Raw genomic sequence first — 20,966 nt, 5'->3', positions numbered from 1 at the left:
TTTATATGATCACAAATGTTACTGGTGATAAGTGATCACATCTCCACGAACACCATTTGTTGTCGTTGCACTCTTTCGTCAACGAGTACTTTTTACCGTGCTGATTAGCATTCTAATGTAGGTTATGCATGAGTGTGAATTATGCAGACATGGGGAATTCTGGGTAAAGGGTTTTCCCCCACGTGTTTTTTTCCCAAAGACCTCTGAGTGCACTTTGCCACAAAATATCAGTCATACATTATCCCAGTGTTAAAAGTATTCCAAGAAAAAGTGGTGCATTTCATATAGTTTAACAAAAAAAGTTCAAATTTACTAAATTCACAGAACATATGAGAACTTTTTATTTTTTTAAATGCCTCCTTTTGGATTATTATGTGTCACTGTCAACCTCCTTCTGTCAGCATGCTTGCACCTAAATCCAAAGGCTACAGTTTCCAGTTAATAACATTATCCAGAGCACCATTCATATCAGGCTGAAGTGCATCTGTGCAGGACACATGGCTAACGCAGCAAGGACTACTGGGATTTAACCATGTGCATTTCCAATTAATATTAAGTGTGTCAAAGACGCACGATTGTCAATTATCCTCTCCCAACTAAAACAGTGTGGTGTCTCTCTTGCGTCACTCCTCTTATTTTTACCAGTGAAGTTCAAAGGTAATCCGACGCATGAAGATCAAGTTAATTATCCCGGATGACAACACTTGTGTCGATAAACCTTTTATGATATGAAACAGTTAAGCTATACCCAGGAGGACTAATGCAGTGAAGCATGATGATCATAAAGCAAGGAAGTACGCATTAACCGAACCCTCACTCCAGGTCAAATTAACCCTTGAGGTTGTAATTCAACTACTTTGTGATGATGAATCCCTTTCAAGAGCTTTATTGAATCAGTCACAGTATTTTCTGTTCATAAAACAAGTATCTCACCCTTTAATTGTCAGGTCTTTGTGACGGGGTGAGGCTCAGAGAGACAGGCTGGACGCAATATAAATAACAAAAAAAGCACTCTTTAATGAGGCAAAACGGTTTACAAAAAAACAAGGTCCAAAAGGGGCAGGCAGAGAATCCAGGTTCGGAGCAGGCAGGGTCAAACAGGCAGAACCAGGAACACGGACAGGACGACGGGAAAAGGACACAGAACTAGAGACGACAATCCGACAGGAGACAAGGGAAAGACTGACACAATATATAGGGGGGGAAACACAGGTGTACGACATCAGACAGTAACGAGACGAGAGTGGCTGAGGGCAGGTGCAGGGAATTAAACAATTAAGACAGAGAAGACACAGAGGAGACACAGGAGACACGGAACACAGGAGAAACAGAACAGGGTGTTACATTAATGGAGTGATTTCTAAACTTATTCCGCCATTTCCCCCATTGAAAGTAGAAAAAAAGCCTCACTTCAATTTTTATGAAATCCTTCTTTGATAACAATGTGTATAACAAGGATTTCAATGAAAATTAACCAATAAACCAAATAGGTTATTGTTAGACAAGCACCGACTCTAAGACCCTAATGCAAGTAACCGAGCGGAAAAGGTGTACTTGAATTATTCCTGCTCGGTTTCAGAATGTTCAAAAGCACCCTCCATCAGAAAAGACGGCCACGAAATCTCAAAGGGTTCCACAGACCAGAGATTCGGGTTGAATCGACTAAAATTAGCTTTGCATTAAGTCCAGCAGGGATCAGATTGCCCTGGGGGTGCAATTTTCCACCTCTCTTTAAGCCCCAAAGAAAAGCCCCCCCCCCCTCGCTTGGCCAAGAGGGGAAATGCTTCAAACTGCTCTCAGTTCCTAATTAGGAGCCATTCCTCACACCCGACCCGAGGCAACAGATAATCCCAATAACCCTCCAATCAACTCAGGGGAATTGTGACATTCAGCTCAAATGAACGAGTACAACGGAAATGACAGAAATACAGATGAATTAAGGAATTTTCAGACATAAAATATACACAAGGGCCTATTTTTGATCTCCTCTGATTTCATTCACCGTGAACTCAAAAGCAGAATAGGCTGTCATATTTGAGATTTGACTCTGTTTTTGGTTTAATTAGAGTCAGCCGAGCTTATTGTCTTCTTTGTGTTGGAAACATAGCTTGTTTTGTCCCCATCAAATACCTGTCCATCCTTTAAAACGGCATACTTCCTTTTTATGTTTCGCTCATTTTCTCCTCAGTCAGGTGGACGCGAGCATGACACGGGAGTATTTGAAGGCAACCTTGTCTTCAAAGAAAAGACTCCCACATTCTGCACTTCAGCATGGATTTTTAAATAGTTTTAGACTATGTGGCTTACGGCTAATTATTCATCGCTTTGAATCCCGAATCACAGAGGCTAATTTTGTATTCAAGCTTAAAGAAATTTAACTCGAGACCATTTGTAAATCCATCAATATGGCAAGCGTGATTGAATTAGTGTCTAACGTAATTTACAACGTCCTTTTTAGTCATCGTATTGACGTTAATGATCAGTGAAAGGCTTAAAAATGAAAGTTGTGACATTTCAAAAAATTATTTCACCGCCATATGCAAATAATATTGATTTCAACGTGTTGACGCACCACGCCCCTCACCCCAAGATACTATATCCACCCTCATTCAACATACCGTAGTATTGAGCAATTACTTTTTGTCAGTACGCTTTCCGACTTCGTCGGTACCCGGTAGAAGTTAGCAACAACATGGCGAGCTTTCATATTACTGTAACAAACAAGCACATAAATCCTCACTGATTGTAGTGGCCATTTGTCCAATAAATCCAAAACAAACATTAATCAAATTGCCAAAGTGGGTCTGTGGTTTACGCAGCCAAAAGAATGAAGATTTTTTTCTGATCAAAACAAAACAAGCAAGCAAACAAAAGAACAAAAATAACTCCTAATGCTGCCTCTCCTGCGCTGGTAAAAAAAACAACAACATCGGCCTCCCCATGTGCATGCTGGTCCTGTACCTGCCAACTCTTACAGGCGCCCACAGCATTACCCAATTAATGAACAAATGAACAACCAAAAGACGAAACAACAATGAATTAAATTAAACTAAAACTATCACAAGAAATAAGCTATTCTAATATATTAAAACATCTAACCTTAATAAGCAAACAACCATGAATGATTAAAGAATAATACTTGTCAATAATTTTTTTTAAATATTAATATCAAATAAATAATAAAATTGTTGAGGACATTCCACAAACGTCGGAACATCTAACGCCCTCGTGTTTGGGTTCATAACATTAACATATTTATATATGTGTATACATAACATCACCCGTAGGCTCACACAGCTCGCTGACTTTCATCATATGTCTGGATAACTGACAAATCCAGCGCTACTAGAGCAGCAGCAGGTAGATTTACCAACGGCGGAGCATCTCAACGCTGATTGGCTTTCGTAACTCGGCATCGGGCGAATTTTTCGCCGAAGTTTAAATATTTCAACTCGAGACGAATGAGGCACATTTTTCACGCCGCACAATTCACGTGAAACGCGCCGACCGGCGAAAATCTGCATAAATTAAAAATTACCAACACTTTTGTTCTGTTTTTATGGGTCGACCTCTCATTCCCAACCCATGTCACATTCCCGCTTTAATGATATTAAACGAAATTCTTCCTTATTCTTAAATAAAGAAGGCGGCGATAACGTCTTATTGAAAAAAGTGAGCTGGTGATAATTGCAACACCTTTTTAAATCTGCTGCTTTTTGTATTTTTTTACTCTTGCAATATGTTGACGTGACCTGTTTAATTATAATACCTTAAATATTGCGAGTACGTCACTAAAGTGAGAACAGATCTGAGTCAACAACTGTGGAGGTTTTGACCCACACAAATCTCACACAGCTCACTCAATTGTAATCCATAAAAAATAATCACATTGAGTCAGATTATTTTCTGCACTGGTATCACATTTACCCCTTTTGCAAAATAAACATGCTTATCTGTCCCAGAGCCTCAGACTCAAGTGCCACTCGTGCTTTAAGCAGTGGGCGCGTGGCTTGGGTATTAAAGAAAAGGGTGATTATGTAGATTTCATTGCTCAATAAAGATCATGAGTGCACAACAGGGCAAGTCAGTAAATCTTCTTCGCAGCACACCTGTCCATTTCATCCACGATTTAAAAAACAGAGACACTTGACATATGTTCAGTTTACGGCTTAATTAAAATGTTATTGTTTATTTTACGGTTATTCTTCGTTGTTTTAAGTTATACTTTTTGTATCTATTCCTAGTTTACCTACAGCGTCCATAAAAAGCGGCATTAAAAAAATATATATATTCCTAGTGTTTTTTTTCTTACCGCTCATATGGCACATTTCTGCCTTTAAAACCTCAAAGTCAAACAGTCCACTCAGAAGTTGAGAAAACCTTCATGGACTCGGAGCGCGGCCACTATCGATTCAAACAACCCACTCGACAGTTCAAATGGGAAAACACCTGACTTAACAACACACACACACACACACACACACACACAGAGTCACAGCAGACACAGAGGCTGGCATATGATTACCCACTATGGATCTGTCATTACTTTGCATAAAGTCCTCGCTGTGGCAGCGTGAACACGGTAAACTAACCGCTGAGTGTCGGAGCACAATACTTTGTCAGACACTCGGTCGGTGATGGATGACTAACCGTGCGTACAGTTTACTGTTTTGAAGGGTTCTTTTTGCAAATTTGCCGACACACTTATTGCGCATTTGTTGGCTCATTGTGTCAATATTCTATGCACAAGCCACTGGTAGATTTTTTTTTAAAGAGTTTTTAAAGGGGGTTCAAACATAAGTACTTTGCCACCTCTGATCTTTTTCACATTTAAACACTTCATTCAAATCCAATTTGCCACCACATGGTTCATATGATCTGATTTTGTCTGGTTTTGATTTTTTTCCAGAGAAATTGTGAGAATGAAGTACATGAATATATATTTACCAAACACAACACACAATACCAGCGCCTACTACACTCGGTTCCCCACATCGTTAAAATCAACCGTATCAATGCATTTCCAAAGGTTTCAATTCTCATTGTATGAACAGAACAGAAGATATTTAAAATGGAATATAAAACATAAACACAGGGAAAAAACATTTGTGGAAACCACAAAAATGCATCAATTACAGTTTTTTCTTCTAATTGCTAACATGGTTTTAAAATAGGCCGTAAAAGGTCGTAAACAGGTATTCACCTGTGGTCTTTCCATAGTAAATGATGAGTTGACAGTCAATCGATCAGGTTTTGGCCAGGTGGCCAATTGATCCATGAGTGTGGCATTTTTAATGTTAACTGTTTTAATTTTTGGAGACTTGAGCTGAGACAAAAAAAACGGTCAAAGTGATATCAGCATACGGTCTTAATTAGTACATTACAGGCTCATTATTATCCTTAAGTGCCATTAAACCATTTCATTCTCACAGATCAAAACTCAGATGCTTTTTGCTCATTTTACAAAGCTACGCAAAGGAAAGCACATTATTTCTTGAAGACCCCTGTGTTTAAGTGAAATGACATTTTCTCTCATCACATGCTTTTGTGTACCAGAAAGCTCGACACCACAGACAAATCACACACATTCATGAGCCATTAGTGATTTGTTCTCTTAACCCTTGTGTTGCCTTCAGGTCATTTTAACCCGAATCAATATTACACCCTCCTGCCGCCTTCGGGTTAATTTGACCCCATTCAATGTTTAATGTCGGTGTTCTTTCGGTAGTCAACAAACAAACATAAAGTGCCTCACACTTAAACTTGGAAAACAATATTAATTCTAATAATTTTCTGGAGTTTTTAATTGCTGGCGTCAAATTGAACCCAAAGGGTAAAATATGTTAGTAAATATAAAGGTAACAGGAGGGTGAAACATTGAATCGGGTCAAAATGACCCAAAGGCGACAGGAGGGTTAAATATTTAATCGGGTCAAAATGACCCGAAGGCAACACAAGGGTTAAATGGGTCTTTTGAAGCACAGGATCTCTGACTCACACACAAGGACGTCAACATACTCCACGCAAAAGAGCACGAGGCGTATTCAGGATCATGCAGTGCATTAAATCTATACATCTGATTGTGATGCATTGTATGACTGTGTGTGTCTGTGTGTGCATGTGAAAGTTGCGTTGTACAGTTGTGCAGGGAAGAGGTTTTTGTCCCCCGTGATTTGTCTTTGAAAGAGCTCAGGTGTAGCAACACTTCAAAGATAGTCAGACAGCATCACACATTAGAGAGACTCTCCTCACAGAGACTTTATTTACATCATATCTCCCCTTCTCCTTTCTCATTTATTTTCTCTGAAGCTCTCCGCTTCCTCTACAAATACAATGCTTAGAATATTCCCTAGTTAAGACTGAGGCTTGGGAGAGAGAAAAGCACTCTCTGAGCAGCGTTTCACATCCTGTAACTATCAGTCTGCCGCTATCCATGGGGCTGAAACCATCTTCATCTGTCGCTCTCCATGAAAACACAGGGTTGTAGGTATACTTGAGAGTGAAGATTGCTGCTGCATTTCAGAATCCAACTTCAATCAAGTCGATAGCTCCAAAAAAGCTCTTTTTGTTTTTTGTTATGGAGGCTTTGACGTGAGGTCCAGGCTCTTGAAATGTAGCCTAATCACTGGAGCCCAGCTGGGGCAACTCTTCATTACTAAGGCACTTCTGATGGTTGTGTGGTTTCTGACAGCTCGCCCTTAAAGCTGAAAAGGGGGCTGCTTCCTCCTGGATAAGATGCTTCGGTTACACATGGGTTCTAAGTTACTGTTGGTGTGTAGTTGTGTTTGGTGTACTGTCGGTGTTAGCCTCCCATGACTGTGTGCACGTCAATTATTTTTCCTCAAAAGTTTGCAAACGTGTGTGAGATAAGTTATACAGAGAGATCATTTGTGTTGGTAGTTTATTGGACAGTCACTAATGCCACGTTTACACATAGCCGGGTATTTACAGAAACGAAGATTTCTGCCCCTCCGTTTTCAAAAATAACGTTGTACACACAAGGTCGTTTTCAAAAAAGTTTCTGTTTATATGAACACGCATAAATACGCCCCCGGGCGACGTCATAACTATGCCAAACCTGTAGTCGGCAGTGTAACGAGAAGGATAAAGACATGCAAACCAATCAGAATTCTCAAGACTCGAGACCTCCGAGGAGTATCCTCATGTCAAGGAGGAAATAACTCGGGCGCACCTGACAACGAAAATGAAGGCAGTCGACACTGGACGTAGGAGCCAGTGTTGCCAGGTCCGCGGTTTTCCCGCGGAATTGGGCTACTTTTGAAGTGTTGCCGCGGGTTGAATTTGTTGTCCGCTGGTTCGGGTAGACCTATTTTGCATGCAAATTACATGAATATCTTTAAATAAAAATCCATATTTTAATTGAAATAATTTATTTATACACAAATCCTACCAAACTGACTCCAGATCAGCACGTACACACATGGACACATTGGACACGTACACATACACACACTTTAAAAGCAGTGTATATGGTTTGGCACGGGCATATTTTGAGTTCTGATATTGGGCTGGTACACACAGACCTGGCAACCCTGGTAGGAGCAGCCAAACTAACTGTAAACATAGGACGCTCACATGACGTTAAGTATTTTTAGTCGCATACTGTGACGTTTGACAACCTAAAACTCCGTTTGACCTAGTTCACACGCAAACACAAAAACTGAGTTTTCAGAAATCTCCACTTTGGCCGGAGTTTTTAGAAATGATCGTTTTCCGTGATAAAACCTCCGTTTTTGTGTAAATGAAAGGCCAAAACGCATGAAAATATATGCGTTTTCCCATCGTGTAAACGGGGCCTAAATCTATATTACACATCTTCACATTTCAGGCAATCTGCCGATATACAAATCCAGAGTTTCTCCCGGTTAATTAGTACACGGTGTATTTCTGTGTCTTGCTGAGAGACATTTTGACAGGACCTACAGCTGCTTGCAGATCATTGCCACGGATCTCTCTGGACACATCATCCTGCCGCCGGCAAATGTGTAAAACATGTATATCAAGTTGAAAGCGTGCATCAAAGGTTGGTAGCCTGGTAGAGCTAACGGAATAATTCAGCCAACGACTTTCTCTCGCTCGCTCCCTTTCAACAGGAGAATGTTATTCCCTGATCACACGTAAAATACAAGCTTGCATGCGATTGCAATCACAGCGAGAGTCCTCTCTCAACAACACAGGTTGAAGCCCAAAACAACTCTCCCTCCCAAAAACAAGCACGGCCCTCTAAGCGCCCACTTTTTCGTCACGCCATCCTGACCTCGGATGTGCGCTCGTTTGCTCGCTCATTGTAAGAATACAATAATAAGTGTGTGTGCGTGTGTTGTGTTTGTGTGAGGCGCGTACCTAGACTTTGAGGAGCAGACATTATATTCTTTTATCAGACCCATATTCCATCTGCTTTATGATGTTATTCTGAATTTGCAGGAACTTGAACACAGCGGTCCCTATTAAGATTTATATTAACAATGTGACAATTTACAACAACCTAGACATACAAATGCTTTAAAGATAATTAAGACAAATGGCTATGCTCTTTGTATGAGGAGGAAAAAGTTGTCACGGGTGGCGAGGGGCAAGAGCTCATTCGCAGAGGAACTGGACAGGACTGAATGTGAATAACAAAAACTCTCTTTACTGAGGCAAAACATTCCAAAAAGCAAACGAGTCCAAAAAAGGGGCAGGCAGAGAATCGGAGGTCAGAACAGGAATACACAGGGCACAAAGAAGACATAGCTAAAGACAACAATCCAGCAGGAGACAACGGAAATACTTTCACAATGTATAGGGGGGAAACAGGTGTACGACATGAGACACTAACGAGACGAGAGTGGCTGAGGGCAGGTGCAGGTCATTAAACAATCAGGGAGACAGAAGAGACACAGAGGAGAAACTGAACAGGGCGTTACAAAAGTACTTGAGTGTCACATATTGACATGTTTGGTACATGTCAGCATTTCCCTATACATGAGTTATTTTTCATAATCTTTCTTCCAATTCACTTTAACATAATGTACGGTCATCTTGCAAATGTTTCAGAAATAACATTACTTTCACATTAACAATATATTTTAAAAGTTAGACTTCTTTTACTTAATTTGTAATTTCATCCTTGTCCTTTGAAGACTGCGTGGGGACATTTTCAGATTCATTAAGAAATTTGGGAACCGAGAGTTTGCAAGAGTTGAGGACACAGACATGGGAATCATAATGTAGCCTATCTGAGTTAACGCCGTCGCTGTCACGTGGGGGGTGGGGTGGGGGGGCAACAAGACAACATGGCGTGGACCCAAAACGCAGATAGACACGGGAACAGAGGAGCAGTTTAAGAAAAATAAAATGTCCAACACAAACAAAACTAACAGAGCAGTGGAGGAGTCCAACAATGAGTTACAGGAAGAGGAAAACAAAAACAGAACTAGAACGGGCACTCGGTAGAGCGCATACCTTCGCATATCACATGATTGGGTATTGAATTCTGAACATTTTGACGTTAGTTGCATGCCAATTGGATAGAAATTGACCGCGCTATGGTAAAAAGAAGATTTTGACATTTTCATGACCTTGACCTTTGACCTGATCGATCCCAAAATCTAATCAAATGGTCCCCGGATAATAACCAATCATCCCACCGAATTTCATGCGATTCGGTTTAATACTTTTTGTGTTATGCGAATAACACGCATACAAATAAATAAATAAATACACGGCGATCAAAACATAACCTTCCGCATTTTCAATGCGAAGGTAAAGAAGCTAACTTATTAATGAACCAAGGACATTGTAATGAAGTGGAGCTTCTGAGGAGGACCAAGACACGTCTTGTATGAACGGATCACTTTACTGACGAACTGCAGTGATACAAACTGTTAAAGCGATTTAGAACGCGCTCTTGCACCCGACATGTATAGTTTTTCACATAACATCAATATTGTTTGCACCAACAAGCACGTATCATTACTTGCTGTCTTCAAAGTAAAAGCACTTCCTGTTTCCATGCTCTTCACAATAAAAGTCAAAAAATGCATTCAAAACAAGTTACAACAGATGTCAGCCAAAAGCACAAGAGATATATATGCAGAGGATCATTAACAGGGTTTAAATACAGTGTGGAGGTGCAGAAGCATTCTACCAGGTGCGAAGCAGACAATCACAGAAGGTGGGAAGTGAACGGGACACAAGGGGCAGGAAACAAACTAAATCACAACCAATATTGTGACCCTTGTTAAATGTGACTTATCACATGTCTTCATTGTTCATTTCCTCCTCCGTGAGCTATTTTTAGAACTCGCGGGTCAGATTCTCAGATCGGCCCAAAAGAAAAAAAAGGGAGCGATTCATCATCGGTGATCTTTATTGGCGGACACAAATCCGTTAGTTGTCAGATTAGTAGCTGGTCTCCAAGGCTCCGGACTATTTAGTTGTTGCTGTTTTTTTGCCACGTACCAAAAGTAATTTAAACCGCTCTATCGTCTTTCAGTTCTGCCTGAAAACACCGAATTCCAATGATTAGGAAATAAAAGCTTGTGTTTGTATGGATTAAGACAAATCTTGTCGTTATCGTTTTAATTATGTATTATAAACTTCACATGCGTGTCGAACCGGTGGTCCATTAGTCCACTAGTCATCCTACATAAAAGGATAATAAGAAGCAAAGCATAAAACCAATTAAACACATTAAATATGCTTGAGTGAAAACAACAACAATGGATAAAACAGGTTGTAAAACACAGTTTATAAAGTATTTAGTAGTAACTTCCTAATATATTCATGTTGCTTTTCTCAATATGAAGCACTATGTAACCCTGGTTTTAATGTTTTAAAAGGTTCTGAAACACCTATTTGAAACACTAATACATTGGTATTCCTGCAAGATTTTGGCAAAGTAAAAATCTCTTCTCAAGTCCTGTGTTTAGAATGTAATTTAATATTTAATATACTCATTGGAGTCATACCCTTTATTTCCACTATGACCCAGAGGGAACACTCAAATACTTTCTAATGGTTTCTACAATAATTGATGCCCCCCCGACTGACGTTTCTTTTTTGCCACCGGAAAACTTTCGCGTTTGATTTTTTTTATTCATGATAATCACAAAAAAAGAAGATCAGACAGCTGACGAGGTTTTGTCAGATTGAAGAGATTTAATTTCATGCTGATGAGCTTTCTCAGTTTCTGTTGCACAGTAATAATAAAAAAAGCCGGTTTGATTTGAATTAATCCATGACTGAATCATTTAAAATCACACATGTGAAATGATTTTGACATCTTCATTATACATCCCTTTGTGACACATATATGTTATCATGTAGAATCCATAGGGAAGCTGAGTTGTCACTGATCTATAATGCATGTGAGGGGAGTGTCTACGGGGCTTTTCTATGTGTTTGCAATATAATTATTTCATTATCTTGTGCTACTGTTTAAAAAAAAAAATCTTACTCGTGAGTATTTAGGCCGAAGTGAAGATTGGGCTTGACTGCTGGGGGATGTTTTCAGCAGCTTTAAGTGCTCTGGGAGTCTCCTTCTGCCTGAGCTGTGCCCAGACACTGTCCTTGGATCTGCGGGTGAAGCATGACTTCTGTAATTCCCTCGCACACAGCTGGATAAAGAGGAGGCAGGGAGGAGACGAGACCACCTAGACGGAGAGGAGAGGAAGGAGAGAGGGAGAAAGAGAGAGAGAGATGCAAAAAGGGAAGGTTTTTGGAAATGGCTTGAAAACCAAAGAATGACAAAGACACGGGCGATACAATAGAGAAAGACAGCCCCACATTTAGACGGGAGAGCCAAAAAGACCCAAATCCTCGCGATGAAAAGTAGGAGAGTGATGCTTTTTTTTTTATAAAGGCAAGCGGCACAGCCGAGACAATATAAGAACTACTGTCATGTGTCATAACAATCACCCAGTTGTTATCAGTACTTTCCTTGAGATGGGGATGACTCAATAGTAAAAATTTGCACATATGCACACACACACACACAGCTACAGATGGAACAATTTCCTTTCATCTCCATAACTATGAAACACGATAGATTGACCCATTTAATCTGCAAAGCAACTAATCAGTCATTTCAGTCCTTAATTATTTATCAAATCCGGTAATGCCTGCTGTATATCCCCATATCTCTCCAATAATTGCCTAGTGATAAATTGAAGTGCATTATGTAACATGTTACTCAAAACCTGCAGGCAACAGTGGGTGAAGGGGTGGAAGAAGCAAGGGATTTACTGCAAGAGAAGAAGAGAGAGAGAGAGAGAGAGAAAGGAGGGAGGAGAAATTAAGGGCAATCTAGGATGAGGAAATGAGAATAGGATATAGGAGGGAGGGAGCTGTCACAGGAATGTGCAGAACTGGATTCGTGCAAAACGACTCTGCAAACAAGACGGACCGACAAAATGTTTGTTTCAGAGAGGCGGCAAAGCAGGATGAAAGATACTTCCCAATCTGCTGTCGGGTTTAGATACATACTTCAAATGTACATCACGCTTTAGAAGCTGATGATGATGCATCTTATTTGAAATTAGATAAATGCAGGGATTTTTTATTTTTTTTATTTGGATATGGCGACTCATCATTTCTTTCTTGACCGGGGGTGAGAATCTGAAAATTGCTCACAGCACAACTGATTTAATTATTTACTCATTTATTATTAAGCCAAACCAGTCATAGCAAAATGCTTAAATGTGCAGCTCTATAGCCACAAGATTCAGAGCCGCACTGTGATGCCTTACATCCCGTTTAAAATCATTCAAATGTGGGTGTTGTTCCAGTGGTATTTGGCTGAAAGGAAATTAAAAGATGCAAAGTGTTTAGTTTTCAGTCAATTAGTTTTCTATTCAGTAAACCCTGAAGTCATGTTAAAGACAGCACAGCCATTTAGATCCATCTTATTAGAGATAGACATTAAAACAATCTCCTCCTAAATGAAAACCATGGATTAAAGACTCACATCTGTTTCTGATTGATTGTAAATGAGCCTGAATTCAATACTTAATCAAATATTATTGACTTCTACTCATACTTAGCCTAATCTTTCAAACTCAAGTTGATACTTAAGGCTCCGGAGTGAAAATGGACACGTGTCCTGCATACATGAATTTCCCTCACTGTTACGGCCATTGAAAGTTTTCATTACTTTCTTTTATATTTTAGCAAGTTTGTTCAGTGAATTAGAGAATTGTAATTGTCCATTAAAACAAGTTTAACTACGATGGAATTCATTTGGTAAGGCTCACTGCTCTCAGGACCTATTTACTAAAAATAGCATCGAGGCTAGAGTTAAAGACCCTATATATATAAAGTTCAGAGAAGCCTTATTGTCCGTAAAGTGTGCACTCACAGCTAGTTGGCCACTCCTGCCTTTGCACCTCTCTTATAGATCTTGCTTTGTAACGTTTTCATTATTTATTGTTTATTAAATGTTATGTTGTTATAAAACACCTTATATGCAAGCTAGTATCGTGATTGCGTTAGCTGGTGAAATCATTTGAAAAGCTAGCCAGTCTATATATCGTATTTCTCAACAACGGGATATGTAAATTGGGATATACTGATAGTAGTTCATCTTAAAATCCACAGGAGGGCTATATTTGTGAGTAAATACACACATAAAAAAATCAAAGTTATTTTTCTCCACTCGGGGGCTACGTGCACTTTAGTTTCTGTTTGTTTCACAACTTCCGAGCTCCTGTTTGCAGCCCTGATATAAGTTGGCAGCCGGGACAGTTTGAGCACTCAAATACTGTGCCTCCAAAATGCCAAGTTTTTTCTGATCCAACACAGAATGGCCAGATAAACGACAACCCTTCAGAGGTTGCAGTGACTCATGGCCGTAAATCCGTGCGTCGTGACGATGTAAAAAGCCAAACAGTGACGAAAGCTTTAATCTTGACTTGCATTTCCCCCGATGTGCACTGTTATGAGTGAAGACAGCTTTCTGATTTAATCTGCTTTGCTTTTCAGTTCAGTGTGCACTTCAAAGGTCAATCTCGCAGGACTATAACCAGACTTACTGTCTGCCTGCTTCACTCAGTAGAAAAGCCAGTCATCCAAACATCACAGTAGCATGCAAGTCCAATGTGTAAATCTACCAAATCACAGATATGGTGTGACACATCACAGAGTCTCCCGTGCACAATAATAACCTGATTTCCACATCATAGGAGTATGTAGGCCTGCTTTGCACCAGCTTTTCTTACCAGACATTGAACTATTGAAATTACCCGATGAGTTATTAGACTGGCAGAAATATGTGTGCGTGTGTGTGTGTGTGTTTGTGCGTGTGCCGTTAAACCTTGTGTGCCGCCAGACTGAGCAGGATGGCATTTTTTATGTGAAGGAAAAGGGGGAAAACGGACGAGGGGACGGTGTGGTGGATTCTTATTGTTGGGGTGTGTGTGTGTGTGTGTGGGGGGGGGGGGGGGTACAGAAGGTTTGGCTTGCCTGAGGCAAAGTGTGGATTGTCCTGACATAAATTCATCTCAACTGCAACAAACAAAAGCTTACCACTTAGCACGCATCAATTGTGACGCACACAAACACACACACACACACACACACGTAGCTTCTCATACGTTAGTAGCAACTGTTCCCATATATTCGGTAATATTTCATCTGCTTTGAGAGGCAGCTTGAGGTGGATTAACAGCCTCGCGAAAGATAAGACGTCGGTAACACTATCTCTGTTTTCCTTGTGTGTGGAACGCTATGTGTAATTTAGCTAACGAAGCTAACATTGGTAGCTAACTAGCTTCTTAAACTCTGATCAATAACGTGCTAACGATGATTTAGCAAACTGGCAGCCATTTCCTAGTCCTTGTTCAACTCTCTAGAGGAAACGATCAGCCCACTAAAGTTACTGGAACTCCCTGTATAGTCACATGTGTGTCTGTTACAACAGTGTAGCCTTGAGCTGTTCATCCAGTATGAAAGATTGTTGCTAGGCAGACTGTTCGCTCTGAGAAAGGAAATTGACACGACAAAAAAAAAAATACAAAGCTAGTAAATTGCACTTTTTTAATCCAGATAGTGTTCGGGTTTTATATATACAGTATATAAGCTAACTTTTCTCATCAATCCAATGGGAAGTGCAATGCTATTGTTTAAAAACACTTAAATTACACACACACACACACACACCACAAACTATATATGGCACCTCTGCATGTTGGGGAGACAGGAGGTGGAATCACGGGCTGATAGAAAAACAACTGTGTACCTATACATCTCACACTAATACATATTACCAGACCAGAACATTGTGTTTTGTGCTTAGTCTGTTCATGTGCACTCACGAGGTCAGGCAAGAAAACAAGTGCATCGATAATGTGTGTGTACATTAAAGGTACACATTGAGAGATGCTGACAACGGACTAGAAAAACGTGACATAATCCATTCATGGGGCAATTTTGATGATTGAAGGAGCAGCAATGAAAATAAATATGATTTACAGTGATCATATATCATTTACACTTGGTAGAAAACCGTACACATTTCAAGGCTGCCGGATTCTATCATTGTGATTGTCAGGTTCTTGTGACGGGGTGAGGCTCAGGCGCAGAGTAACAGGCTGGACGCAATATGAATAACAAAAAGGGCTCTCTTTAATAAGGCAAAACAGTTAACAAAAAAACAACAAGGTCCAGGAATCCAGCCCGGACAACGGGAGAAGGACACAGAACTATAGACGACAATCCGACAGGAGACAAGGGAAAGACTGACACAATATATACGGGGGGAAACACAGGTGTACGACATCAGACAGTAACGAGACGAGGGCAGGTGCAGGGAATTAAACAATCAAGACAGAGGAGACACGGAACACAGGAGAAACAGAACAGGGTGTTACAGATTCAGCATGTTTAAACCACTGGGGAAGAGTTTGTAAACAAGGGGTCCACACAGAAGATGAAAAAAACAAAAAAACAATTTGGTTGATTTATTCTTTGACTTTAACAATCTTGTCTGAGTTGCACCTTCTTATTAATATAAAGTATCTTTTGGTTTCCTTTGTCGTGCTTTAAATCAGGTGTGAATGGATGCTAATATGTAACTGATGGATGTTTATATAGATATAGTCTGCAAAGCTTTAGAAACTGTTCAACTTTTGCATTTACTGTTAAGGAGGAAACAGTAGAACATATTTTTACAATGTTCATTTTTCTTTCTTTCTGCGATTTTAAGTGATTATTATTAAATTTCGACTTTTTGCATATTGCAATTGGACAACGTTAAATACATATCAACTTTCCTATACACCGGTTAGTTTTGGAAGATCACATTTCTAATGTTTAGTTTTTATGTCACTGGCTTTTTCATACACACATCAATGTGGTGTGTGCAGATCCCCATCCATGAAGCTTAACAAGTGTCCTTTTTGTGTGTAGCCAAGGTGTCTCCACCAAGTTAAGTAACATTTTCCAATGAGTATTCCGTTATCAATAAATGGCAGCAGCACACCAGGCCGGGGGGCGTCTGTCGGTTCCCCCTCTCACTGAAGAGTATACTTCAAACGTTGAGTCATCGAGACTGTGAGCCAGATTCCTCTGCTAAAGAAAAGCATGACGGAGAGAGGCAGAAGAAGAAGACGGATGCAGCTGATGTGGCTGCAGCACAGCTGGATAGCAGCTCGCCTGGCTGGTGACTGGCCAGCGGCAACAGGCTCACCTTCAGCCGGTGCCAACTGAAGCTACAGCAAAATTACTACTTATTTTTCATTGGACTATGTTGCTGACATCAGCACTGAGAGGAAAGTGCTGACCTGTGACAGGAGGAGATTTGAAACTTTTCCTTAAAGTGTAACAAGAGTCAACCTTTGAAAAGGATTAGCCACGTGTGTGTTTACGTGCTCGGCTAAGAAGATGAACATGGTCAGCATTATACCTGATAAACATCTCTGTGTCAGCACGCTGACCTTGTGTACATTGTGTACACAATGTCTGTAGATTCATACTTAATGCTATGACCTCTTTCTCTTCATTAGACACACACATGCACAATGCAGTTAGTTTAACCCTCTGGAGTCTGGGGTCATTTTCTCGATTTTACACAATTTCTTAAATTCACCTTTTAAAAGGCAATTGCATATGACGCATACCCATGTGTTTCACATCAAATACTGCAGAACAATCTCAGCTCTCTATATAATGAGGCACAATTGTCCTCGGGCACAAGTGGAAAGAGTAAATATGGCCCTAAAGCTGACAATTTAAGTTAGATTTGTATCTTATCTCTTGTGAAAACATACCTTTACTCATGTGGACGAACTGTTTTGGTGTTTGAAATTGGTTTACCAAAGGTCCTAAGTTCACAAAAACAGTGAAATATAGATACATGTAAATAAATGTCCAAAACCAAATTTTGTATTATCGTTTTTTGAGTAGAAATGATGTGGTCCGTCACACCATTCACCAACATGATAAAAATTGGGACTGAGAAATGACTTCATACTGCCGATAAAGCTTCATGGGCTGTGTGCATATGAAAAATTACCATTACAATTATTTATTTATAAATAAATATGTATTATACATTAAAATATATATATATATTCTACATAATATACATGTTGATATATAGGAATTGTAATTGGTGTATTCAAACATAAAAGCTATAGCTTAGGATGTTCTGTTGTTCATGATCCAGGATATGTTGAGAAGAAAAAAAAGCAGCCTCAGGGAACATCTGTACGTTGTGAGTGAATCCAGTAAGCGTGTGATTTTGACAGATCGCTGTTCATCTCCACAGTTCAACGTAGCGATGTGTCGCCCGACACCGTATCCACTCCCAGAGACTGTGCGTGTATGTTTTGTTGACATCGTCATATGCAGATGGGAATACTTTTTGTTTGAACTCTCCCTTGATTTGAATGCAATGCAGTGAGCTTCCCGCTTTAATCTGCGATCCTTTGATTTCATTGCAGCGCGGTCCTCCATTACGAAGGAGCAAGCGGTGAGGACATGTTAGATAACCTTAAGCTTCCCATTTGGCCCGTGTGTTGGGTGAATTTGAACTTCGAAGCGCTAAGTCCTCGAAACTTCTGATGTTTCTTGGGTGATTGCTCTGATCGATGCCACACTTTTAACTTCCCTGACGTCTCCTAACTCCCGGATTTAGATGTTTTTCTAATTATTCGGAGATCCCGAGAACTCCCTCACTCTCTTTCTCTGCACCTGTATGAAGGTGTCCACATTCAGTTCAAAAACACACACAATTCACATTACAATTCAGATACTGGAACTGTTGAATGTCAACATATTCAATACAATAGTTTTAGATGGTTGGTTAGCCCAAATTACCAAAAAAACAAGCCTATTTTTTTATTTTATATTTGTTTTATTTGCGTACTTTTTTAGTTATCCATCTTCGTAATTTCTGCTACCACCACAATAAATGAAAAAAGGTTTTCAGGAGTCAGACTTGAGTAAAATGGAGTTCCTTGCAGCCAGGTGAGGTTTAGGTGAGAATTGTTGTATCCCTTTATCAAAATATATTATACATCATATTTATCTATATTCGTATATTTGTACTCGAGTTCTGGTTTATTTTGTCATATCTTGGGCTCCAATTACACAATTATTTTTTTGTGGGGGATTCACAATAAGACATCATTACATACAACATAGAAAATATTCAGGAAGACTGAAACAATATTTTTCCATCTCCACTCACTAGGATTGTATATTCTTGGTATATATATATATATATATTAGGGCTGTAACTAACGATTATTTTGATAATCGATTAATCTGTTGATTATTTTTTCGATTAATCGATAAATCGGATATAAAAAAAAGAACCCTGTCACAAACAGACTGACAGCGCTTTACTCTGAAAAATATTTTCAGCCATCCGCCACGGAATAAATAACCACTTTTTCTATGTTACCTATTGTGGAAATGCCACACATGTCGTAGCGCCCTGGTGTCGGGGTTCATAACATCACCCGTCGGCGCACACAGCTCCGTGAATGTCACTCCGACGACGTGAATGACTTCCGCTTCCAGCGCCACGAGGGCAGCAGCAGCCAATTAGATTCATCAACAGCGGAGCAGCTCAGCACTGATTGGCTCTCACAACGCAGCATTCCGTCTGTCCTCGCCCTCCGCTCCGCTCTGGTTTCTCCTGCACCGCTCTGCTCTCAACTCAACTTTTTTTATACTCCGCGACTTATTGAGGGCCGTAATAATCGCGCGACACAACAAATCGATAATGAAATTCGTTGCCAACTATTTTAATCATCGATTTTTATCGATCTTATCGATTCGTTGTTGCAGCCCTAATATATATATATATATATATATACTACCGTTCAAAAGTTTGGGGTCACTTAGAAATGTCTTTATTTTTCAAAGAAAAGCACTGTTTTTTCAATAAAGATAACATTAATCAAAAATACACACTATACATTGTTAATGTGGCAAATGACTATTCTAGGTGGAAACGTCAGGTTTCTAATGAAATATCTCCAGAGGTGTATAGAGGCCCATTTCCATCAACTATCACTCCAGTGTTCTAATGGTACATTGTGTTTGCTAATTGCCTTAGAAGACTAATATCTGATTAGAAAACCCTTGTGCAATTATGTTAGCACAGCTGAAAACAGTTATGCTGGTGATATAAGCTATACAACTGGCCTTCCTTTGAGCTTGAAGTTTGAAGAACAAAATTAATACTTCAAATATTAATCATTATTTCTAACCTTGTCAATGTCTTGACTATATTTCCTATTCAATTTTCAATTCATTTGATAAATAAAAGTGAGTTTTCATGGAAGACACGAAATTGTCTGGATGACCCCAAACTTTTGAACGGTAGTGTATATAAACCAATTATTAATGTAGAAAGTAGTAAACGTTTTGCTTGATCTTCCTCTGCTTCTAATGATACATACAAAGAAAGAAAAAAATACTAAAAACAGGTCAGAGTTGCTCGTATGCTCAAAACCAATTCAGCGCCATGAAGCGTGGCCATAATACAGAAAATACATTTTCTCCAAGACAGTTCCTGAGGGTTTTTGTAAGGTTTCTGCGTGTGGAATAAAACCAGCAGCTGTAAATCCTTGACTTATCGCTTCCCTTGACAAGCTTTTTATCACATCATATATCTCAGAGGGTTGTGGTCCAAGACAAATGATTGTGTGTGCCAGAAAGAGTCTCTTTTTACCCTCTGACAGATAGCAGATAACAACAAATTTGATGCATGAGCAAGTCACACTTTTAGCATTATTTGCACAATTGCATACAATTCACTCATCTGTACAAACGCACACATTATGCAACACGATGCACACGCTGGCATAGCATGTATAGTGTAAACTGGTATTGAAATGAGTGTAGCATCAGTAAGATACACATTAACACAAGCAGCACATGCTGATGCACAAACAAGCTATTTGATAAGCTATTTTTATTTTAGCCTTTCATCTGGCATAAAGGGCAGAAATGTGACTCTTTTTACAATCTACTAAATACATTTATTGAATGTAGTTTAATATAAAAAGAATGTATCATTTATTGATCCCCCCCCCGCCCTGCATTTGACCCATCCTCAGTTATTAATGAGCAGTGGGCTGCAGTGAGGCAATTAGGAGTTCAGTGTCTTGCTCAAAGACACTTCAACATGCAACTAATGAGGAGAGCGGGGATCGAACACCCCCCCCCCCCCCCTCCCCCCATGAGATACAGCCAATCACCATTTGAAAAGTGTCCGTGTGTGGACGGCCAAACGGATAATTTAGATAATTTAATTGCATATTGGGATATGTATACACAGGGTTCGTATGGTTATATAAAAGCTGCAAAAGTAATGGAATTTTAAAATAGTTATTTCTAGGCTTGGAAAAGTCATGGAAATGTGTTATATTCACATGTTCATTCAAGCTGAGATTTAAATAATTAATAGGTTTTTTTAAATAACGGCACACAAAATATAAGCTGGCATACGT

The 20,966-nt window shown here is 39.6% G+C and overlaps 1 protein-coding gene across 1 annotated transcript in view; it reads left to right on the top strand.

The window, feature by feature from the left end:
• The window catches only part of mtnr1bb (melatonin receptor 1Bb), a 30,334-nt gene that overhangs the window by 249 nt on the left and 9,119 nt on the right, over positions 1 to 20,966 (top strand). The window lies entirely within an intron of this gene.

The sequence above is a fragment of the Pseudoliparis swirei genome, chromosome 3, assembly GCF_029220125.1.
Source record: "Pseudoliparis swirei isolate HS2019 ecotype Mariana Trench chromosome 3, NWPU_hadal_v1, whole genome shotgun sequence".
In the NCBI taxonomy this organism is placed as follows: Eukaryota; Metazoa; Chordata; class Actinopteri; order Perciformes; family Liparidae; genus Pseudoliparis; species Pseudoliparis swirei.
The sequence above is the reverse complement of the archived record's forward strand: the minus strand, read 5'-3'. Positions and strand labels throughout refer to the sequence as shown.